Below are 8651 nucleotides of genomic sequence, written 5' to 3'. Positions count from 1 at the left end.
TCTACTATAAAGTCTTCAGAGGTAATAACATGCACGGAGCTGTCATCTCCTATGATACCAACACCTTGTTCTGGAGTACTCCCTGAAGGACCTGCCTGGCTGTTCTACAATTTTTTTTTTTTTTTAATAAGTAGAGAGTACACTCTAAAATAACAATAAAAAGTATAGTAAATACATGCACCACTAACATAGCTATTAATTATCATTATTGAGTATTATTCACTGTACATAATTGCATGTGCTGTACTCTGATATGACTGGCAGTGCAACAGGTTTGTTAGCCCAAGCACCACCGCAAACATGTGAGTGATGTCACCACTTTGAGCCCTTGTGAGCATGTGTGAGGGAAAATAACTGAACAGGGTGGGGATAAGTCACTGGGTTTGCTCCCTACACGTTTCTTTTTCTTTTTTTTTTTTTCTTTACAGATTTTTGTTGTTGTTGTTGTTACAAAAGTTATATACGTCTATATTTTAAGAGTATGCATAAAAAGAAAAGAAACGTATTAATAATACTCTCAGCTGGGCATGGTGGCTCATGCCTGTAATCCCAGAACTTTGGGAGGCCGAGGCAGGTGGATCACTTGAGGTCAGGAGTTCAAGACCAGCTTGGCCAACATGGAGAAACCCTGTATCTACTAAAACAAAAAACTCAGCTGGGCATGGCGGCTCGCGCCTGTAATCCCAGCTACTTGGGAGGCTGAGGGAGGAGGAGAATCACTTGAACCTGGGAGGCAGAGGTTGCAGTGAACTGAGATCACACCACTGCACTCCAGTCTGGGCAACAGAGCTAGACTCAGTTTCAAAATAATAATAATAATAATAATAATAATAATAATAATGCTCACCCCTCTCACCCCAGAACCAGCCACTGCTATCAGTTTGATACATATAGTTCTAGGTATTATATGTACATAGTTGTATGTACATAAGACATCAGTTTGATCCATATAGTTTTGAACCATGGGCACATTATTTTAAAAATAAAGTTGTTTCATTTTAAATAAATGAATTAAGTAGATGTATATGCTGCTATCATTTGGATATTTGACCCTCCAAACCTCATGTTGAAATGTGATCCCCAACATTGGAGGTGAGGCCTAGTAGGAGGTATTCCATGTACATACAACTAGGCCATGCCCTCCCACACATGTGAGTGCACACACAAACATTTAAGAAATCACACACAAATGGGGTCATATTTTGCTTAAAATTCTGCAGCTTGCTTTTTTCACATAACGATACATCATTTCCATCAAAATGCATATATCTTAGTCCATTGTGTGTTGCTATAAAGGAATGCCTGAGTAATTTATTTTAAAAAGAGGTTTATCAAACAACCCCATCAAAAAGTGGGCAAAGGATATGAACAGACGCTTCTCAAAAGAAGACATTTATGCAGCCAACAGACACATGAAAAAAATGTTCATCATCACTCGCCATCAGAGAAATGCAAATCAAAACCACAATGAGATACCATCTCACACCATTTAGAATGGCAATCATTAAAAAGTCAGGAAACAACAGGTGCTGGAGAGGATGTGGAGAAATAGGAACACTTTTACACTGTTGGTAGAACTGTCAACTAGTTCAACCATTGTGGAAAACAGTGTGGCGATTCCTCAAGGATCTAGAACTAGAAATACCGTTTGACCCAGCAATCCCATTGCTGGGTATATACCCAAGGGATTATAAATCATGCTGCTTTAAAGACACATGCACACATATGTTTATTACAGCACTATTCACAATAGCAAAGACTTGGAATCAACCCAAATGTCCATCAGTGACAGACTGGATTAAGAGAAAATGTGGCACATATACACCATGGAATACGAGGCAGTCATAAAAAATGATGAGTTAGTGTCCTTTGTAGGGACATGGATGCAGCTGGAAACCATCATTCTCAGCAAACTATCGCAAGAACAGAAAACCAGACACCACATGTTCTCACTCATAGGTGGGAACTGAACAATGAGATCACTTGGACACAAGAAGGGGAACATCACACACCGGGGTCCTATTGTGGGGCGGGGAGGAATAGCATTAGGAGATATACCTAATGTAAATGATGAGTTAATGGGTGCAGCACACCAACATGGCACATGTATACCTACGTAACAAACCTGGACATTGTGCACATGTACCCTAGAACTTAAAGTATAATAATAAAAATAAATAAAAATTAAAAAGAGGTTTATTTGGCTCACAGTTCTGCAGGCTCTACAAGAAGCATGGTGCCAGCATTTGCTTCTGGTGAAGGCTTCAAGCTGCTTCCACTCATGGCAGAAGGTGAAGAGGAGCCACATATGCAGACATCACAGGGTAGGAGAGGGAGCAAGGAGTGGGAGGTGCCAGGCTCTTTCTAACAACCAGTTCTTGTGGGCACAAACAGAATGAGAACTCACCACCCCCACCTCCTAGGGATGGCATGAATTGATTCGTGAAGAATCTGCCCCCATGACCCAAACACCCAACCAGTAGGCCCCACATCCAACATTAGGGATCAAACTTCAGCATGAGGCTTGGAGGGTCAAACATTCAAATGAGAACAGCATAATATACTTAATTCATTTATTTAAAATAACTATTTTCAAAATAATGCCCATGGTTCAAAATTCGAATGGAAACAGCAAAAATGGAGGTCTGCCTTCCACTCTCCATTCCCCACTCTGTTTACAGTCTCTTAAGTATTGGTCCAGAGGTATTCTATGCAAAGAACGGTATGTGTCTGTCTGTATACAGACATATTACCATAGCTATACAAAGACGTACCATTTTATTTTCTTATACAAATGGTAATGTTATACATACCATTCCGTATCTTGCTATTTTTCTTAAAATATCTAGGAGCTTTTTTTTTCTTTTAATCCTTGCATAGTGATTATAGTAGTGAAGGTTCTTTGGCTACAAGCAATAGAAATCTACATAATAAATTTAAGCACAAAGGGAAGTTATTGGAAGGATGCTGGTGAAAAGCTTCCCAACCAAGCTTTGGAAAGGACAAGAGCAGGATTCTCTGTGTTGCTTAGCAGCAGGAACACAAGGACCATTTCTTTTAGACACTCACATCCAGTGACTTCAGCTCCAACTGCCTTCTCTCTCTGTATGTTTCTGTTCAGGTTCCAAACTCCTGAGAGAATCCATAGGCCTAATCTGAGCCTCCTTTGGTCATATCCCCATCCTTGGATAAACTCTTTTTGACTTCAGGTGTGGAGTAGTCTGTCTGATTGGCCCAGCCTTATTCACATACCCACCTCTATGGCTGGGGCAGCCTCCATTACAAAATGAAGGCTAGGAAGAGGTACTGGGTAGAGAAGGTCATTTCAGTCCACCCCTACACTGTACATACACAGAGAGACACACAGAGTTCCAAAAATATCCCAGTCTAATCTGTTTGGTTACATGAGTAAGTTCTATAGTTGTGATGTATTAGCTTTTGGTGCATCCATCACCTGAGCACTATACACTGTACTCTGTTTGTAGTCTTTTATCCCTCACCCCTTTCCCACCCTTTCCTCCTGAGTTCCGAAAGTCCGTTGTGTCATTCTTAAGCCTTTGCAGTCTCATAACTTAGCTCTCACTTATGAGTGAGAACATACGACGTTTGGTTTTCCATTCCTGAGTTACTTCACTTAAAATAATAGTCTCCAATGTCATCCAGGTCACTGCAAATGCCATTAATTCACTCCTTTTTATGGCTGAGTAGTATTCCATCATATATGTGTGTGTGTGTGTGTGCGCGTGTGTGTGTGTATCACAGTTTCTTAATCCACTTGTTGATTGATGGGCATTTGGGTTGATTGCCATGTGGCAGTCTTAACTTCCAATTCAGTGTCATTGCTTTCATGATCCCTGGTAGTACCCTTTCTCCACTGGATCCTAAAACAGACCTGCAGAGCTCAGAGATTTAGGGAGACTGAGCACATGCTTTTGAGAGTAAATCATTAATTTTAATTTTGAGATTTGCCACATCCTCCTCTTGGTTTCCAGACTAGTCATGTCCTGGTTTTGGGAGAAAAAACAGTTTGTTGGTCAGTAATTCAGAGTATATACTGCTTCCTGTAAAAGAGCATCCCTATCTCATAATGCATTGGGAACATGGAGAAATGAACATAGCTAACATGCCAGAAAAGACATTTGTGATTTATTTTCATTTTTACATTGATATAATTATTACTATGTTTGTTCATATAGTTCTAAAGCAGAATAATTAAAACAAGAACAAAAAGCCCAGTGATTAAATCAGAAGAAAGTTTTAGTAAACATCTAGATAAGGATACTATATTGTCTGCTTAGGCTGCCATTGCAAAGTACCACAACCTGAGTGGCTTCAACAACAGAGATTTATTTTCTCACAGTTCTGGAGGCTGGAAGTCCAAGATCAAGGTGTCTGCAGGGTTGGTTTCTCCTGAGGCCTCTCTCCTAGACTTGCAGATGGAAGCCTTCTCCCTACATCCTCACGTGGCCTTTCGTCTGCATGCATGAGCCCCTGGTGTCTCTTTGTGTATCCAAATCTTTTTCTTTTTCTCTTTTTTTGAGGCAGAGTTTTGCTCTTGATGCCCAGGCTGGAGTGCAAAGGCATGATGTTGGCTCACCACAACCTCTGCCTCCCGGGTTCAAGCAATTCTCCTGCCTCAGCCTCCTGAGTAGCGGGGATTATAGGCAGGCGCCACCACGCCTGGCTAATTTTGTATTTTTAGTAGAAACAAGGTTTCTCCATGTTGGTCAAGCTGGTCTCAAACTCCTGACCTAGGGTGATCTGCCCACCTCGGCCTCCCAAAGTGCTGGGATTACAGGTATGAGCCACCTCGCCTGGCCTTCTTCTTCTTCTTCTTCTTTTTTTTTTTTGAATAAGGACACCAGTCAGATTGGATCAAGGCCACGCTAACAGTCTTTTACCTTAGTTACTTCTTTACAGTCCCAATCTTCAAATAAAGTCCCATTCTGAGGTACTGGCGGTTAGGGCTTTGGCATATAAATTTGAGGAAGACACAACTCAACCTGCAACAGATAAATACTGAAGCCAAACACAAAACCAAACTGTGAAACTCTTAGAAGAAGGAGTACTTTGTCAACAAAAGAGAACATTTAAAATATTTCTGCAAGTGCTGAGCCATTGTACCCTCTTACAAATTTTTTGAGTATCTGCATTACCACACCTTTGTCAGCAGAATTACTTAAAATGACAACAGCAAAAACAAAAACAAAAACCTCAAAGTCTTTGCTAAATTGAAAGGTAAAAAAACTGTTTTAATTTGCATCTTTTTTTGTTTACTGTTGATTTGAACATTTTTTCATATACTTATTGGACAGTTGTATTTTCTCTTCCGTGAGCATTTCATCTTCACCAATTTTTTATTGTGCTCTTAGTGTATTTCTAGTAGTTTTACATGAGCTGGTTATATATTATACATTGCCTGCTGTGTCTGCTGTTAATATTTTGGAGATTCACATACATATTCTTAAGATTCATCAGATGCACGTTTTTAGAATTCATCCAAATGAAAATTTTGACTCTTTAACAAAATGAAAATGAAGGAATCTGCGCTGTTTTTGTGCTGATGAACAACTACCAACTGCTTCACCAGTATGGAAGATCAGAATAACTGCAGGCAGGGCGAAAAAATTTCAGGAAGCAAATATTGTACTGAACAAAATACTCTGTAGCTTTAAATATGGAAGACACAAGCATGGCCTAGATTTTGGGAATAGGGTTAAATTGTCCAGGTCTGGGCCCAGCATGTGCTTGTCATAATCCCCTGACTCTCTAAGTGTTCAATGAGTGAGAGAATGAATGGGTACACCAATGGTCTGTTCTTCATGCAGGATATGGGATTAAAAATAAGTCTCGTGGGGCTTTCTTTGTAAATTGGTACTGAGCTTTGAAAGGAGTATTTATTTAGCAGACTGATGAGTGTAATTTGGAGTAGATAGGGGTTTGTAATTGGACAGTATATACTAGTTCAACTTGAGGGAGCTACCACTGAGGAATTAATAAGAAAATAAATAATCTAGGAAGGACAGGGGGCCACCACTGAGGGCAGGCTATACATTTACGTGGAGGAGAAATATCTCCCTCAGGCATTTCATACGATGTGTTATATCTGGTATTTGTTTCACGTAGGGAGTATTTATCAGTTATTGATACCAAAGGTGAATATTATAGGACTATATGGATGGGAGAAATAGTTCGTCTTTCATCCCATCAACTATTAATGATGCTCCCAAATCCATGTTTATTGTGGGCCTTTTCACGGTAATGTTCATTGAGATTTATAACCTGGGTTACCCAATAAAAATTTATTTATAAGTTGCCTTTGAATTCTACCTTCAGTTTAATCTACTTTCCTCTTTTTTTATGTGTTCCTGTGTGTAAAAGGGCATGCTTGCTGGGAGTCTTTTCCATGTTGAGAACAAGAGCTTCCACTTGGCAAACTAGCCTTCTCAGTATCAGACTCAGAAGAGCCACGGGTGAGGCTCAAATTATGATCTGCTGACATGTCTTTCCAAGAGATAGTTTCTCAAATTCCTTGGATTATAGAATATTTTCTATCATATCAAAGAGGCCCTGTTCCAAGGATTTCTTCACTCCCAAATCTCACTATTCTTATGGATAGAAAAAAAAAATTCAAACATGGAAGATCCTAAAACACTGGCTTCACCTGCGGTTTTAGTTTTCCATAGCTATATTCCATTAGCTGCCGTTTAACCATTTCACAAGAGTTATGAGAGTTTTTCTCTTGGATTCAGATCGCTGTCCACACTGGCCCTTGGGAAACAGTTCCCCGTACAAATGTTCTTTGCTGGGGCTTCCATGTTCCGATCTATGGGAGTAGATTTTGGCCTGCAAAATGCAGTGATTATAAAAGTTCTCTAGGCTCTTATATTGGGAAGACATGGCGCACATATACCTCGAGACGACCCTCCAGTCATGTGTTTTGAGCGAGCTGAGTTTGGATTAAGTTTGGCATAAAGTAGAGGAAAGAGTATGGGTTTTTGATTCAGTCTTGGCTTCAGCTAGCATTTCTGCCACGTCCTAGTTCTGTGATTTTGGGCAAATTTTTTAACCCATGCTCAGTTTCCCTTATTGATAAAATGAAGGTGAGTAGCATCTTCTTCACAGGGTTGTGGGATAACTACATGGACACAGGTAAAAGATGTAACAGTGCTTGGCCACAGGTGACAGACAATCACTGTTACTGTGCACACAGGTCCAATATACCCTACCAACACCTCATAGGAAGAATATTTATGGGTTTCCAAGAGTCACCTCTGGAGAGGGGAGTCCCCTGCACTGGATCCCAGGACACAGAACATTCCTTAGGAAAGTGATGAGGTTTCATTTCATCAGGAACCCACCTCACATAATGACTATTAAATGGGCACTACTTATCCATCAGATACTCTTTATGACTCTAAGGTGATGGCATGAGCTCTAGGAATGATGAATATGTAACTAACTGTAAAAATATGGGCTGGGTGTTGTGGTTTATGCCTGTAATCCCAGCACTTTGGGAGGCCGAGGCAGGCAGATCACCTGAGGTCAGGAGTTCAAGACCAGCCTGGCCAACATGGTGAAACCCTGTCTCTACTAAAAATACAAAATTAGCCAGGAGTGTTGGCACGTGCCTGTAATCCCAGCTACTCGGGAGGCTGAGGCAGGAGAGTTGCTTGATCCTGGGAGGCAGAGGTTGCAGTGCGCCGAGATCATGCCATTGTACTCCATCCTGGGCAGTAGAGCGAGACTCCATCCCAAAAAATAAATAAATACATAAAATAAGTGCCATGCTAAGTTACTTGAATAATCAGTGAAAGAATAAATGCTACCGCATAGATCTGAAGCAGATGTGCCCCCCACCCCCACCGCCAACCTCCCAGCAAAAAAAAAAATCCACAGGGAAATTCAAAACTCCACAGCCATCTTCCAGAATCAGCTCTGAGGAAACGTCCTTTAGTGCTTAGCCTGCTAAGCCCTAAAGTAAAACCCACTGAGATTTATAACATGTGTTTCCAAACAAAAATTTATAAACTGCCTACTCAGAGACCTACTCTAAGTCCCTCCCCCCTCATACATGGGCGATTCAGAAAGACTAGCCACCAATAGGTGATCAGATATGGCTGGGAACCATAGCTTTTTGCTTATATTTCTTAGAGACTATGTTTTCTAATATGAGGTAAAACAAAAAATTCTGTCAAGTTGCATTTGTGTTTAAGTCTTAATGGTTTCTAGTGGAAGCATGGAACGCAGTTCCTAAAATTTAGGGCTATTTGCACTTCTTTCTCTACCTATTCAAAGTTAAAGAACCATTCCAAACATCTTAGTTTGCAGATGAAAAAATGCAGTCCAGAAAAGTGACCCAGATAAGGCCTGAAGCTAGCCAGCAGCAGAGGCAGGACTAAGATTCAATTTCTCTAACTTCTATCCCAGGCTTTGTGATCTCCAAATATAGTTACAATGGAGATCAGATAGTAACACGCGGATGGGAGCTCTTGGCAGCACCAGTATGTTAACCACAGAAACAGGAGGTGGCTAGTGCATGTATCTCGTGACCAATCCCTCCCCTAACATCTACTGTATACATAGGGAATAAAAATGGGTAATTTTCTCTTGACATTTTTAGACAGGAAATCATGGCTGCTCTTGATAGA

Source organism: Chlorocebus sabaeus, chromosome 3 (genome assembly GCF_047675955.1).
Source record: "Chlorocebus sabaeus isolate Y175 chromosome 3, mChlSab1.0.hap1, whole genome shotgun sequence".
Lineage (NCBI taxonomy): Eukaryota > Metazoa > Chordata > Mammalia > Primates > Cercopithecidae > Chlorocebus > Chlorocebus sabaeus.
This window is presented reverse-complemented; position numbering follows the sequence as displayed.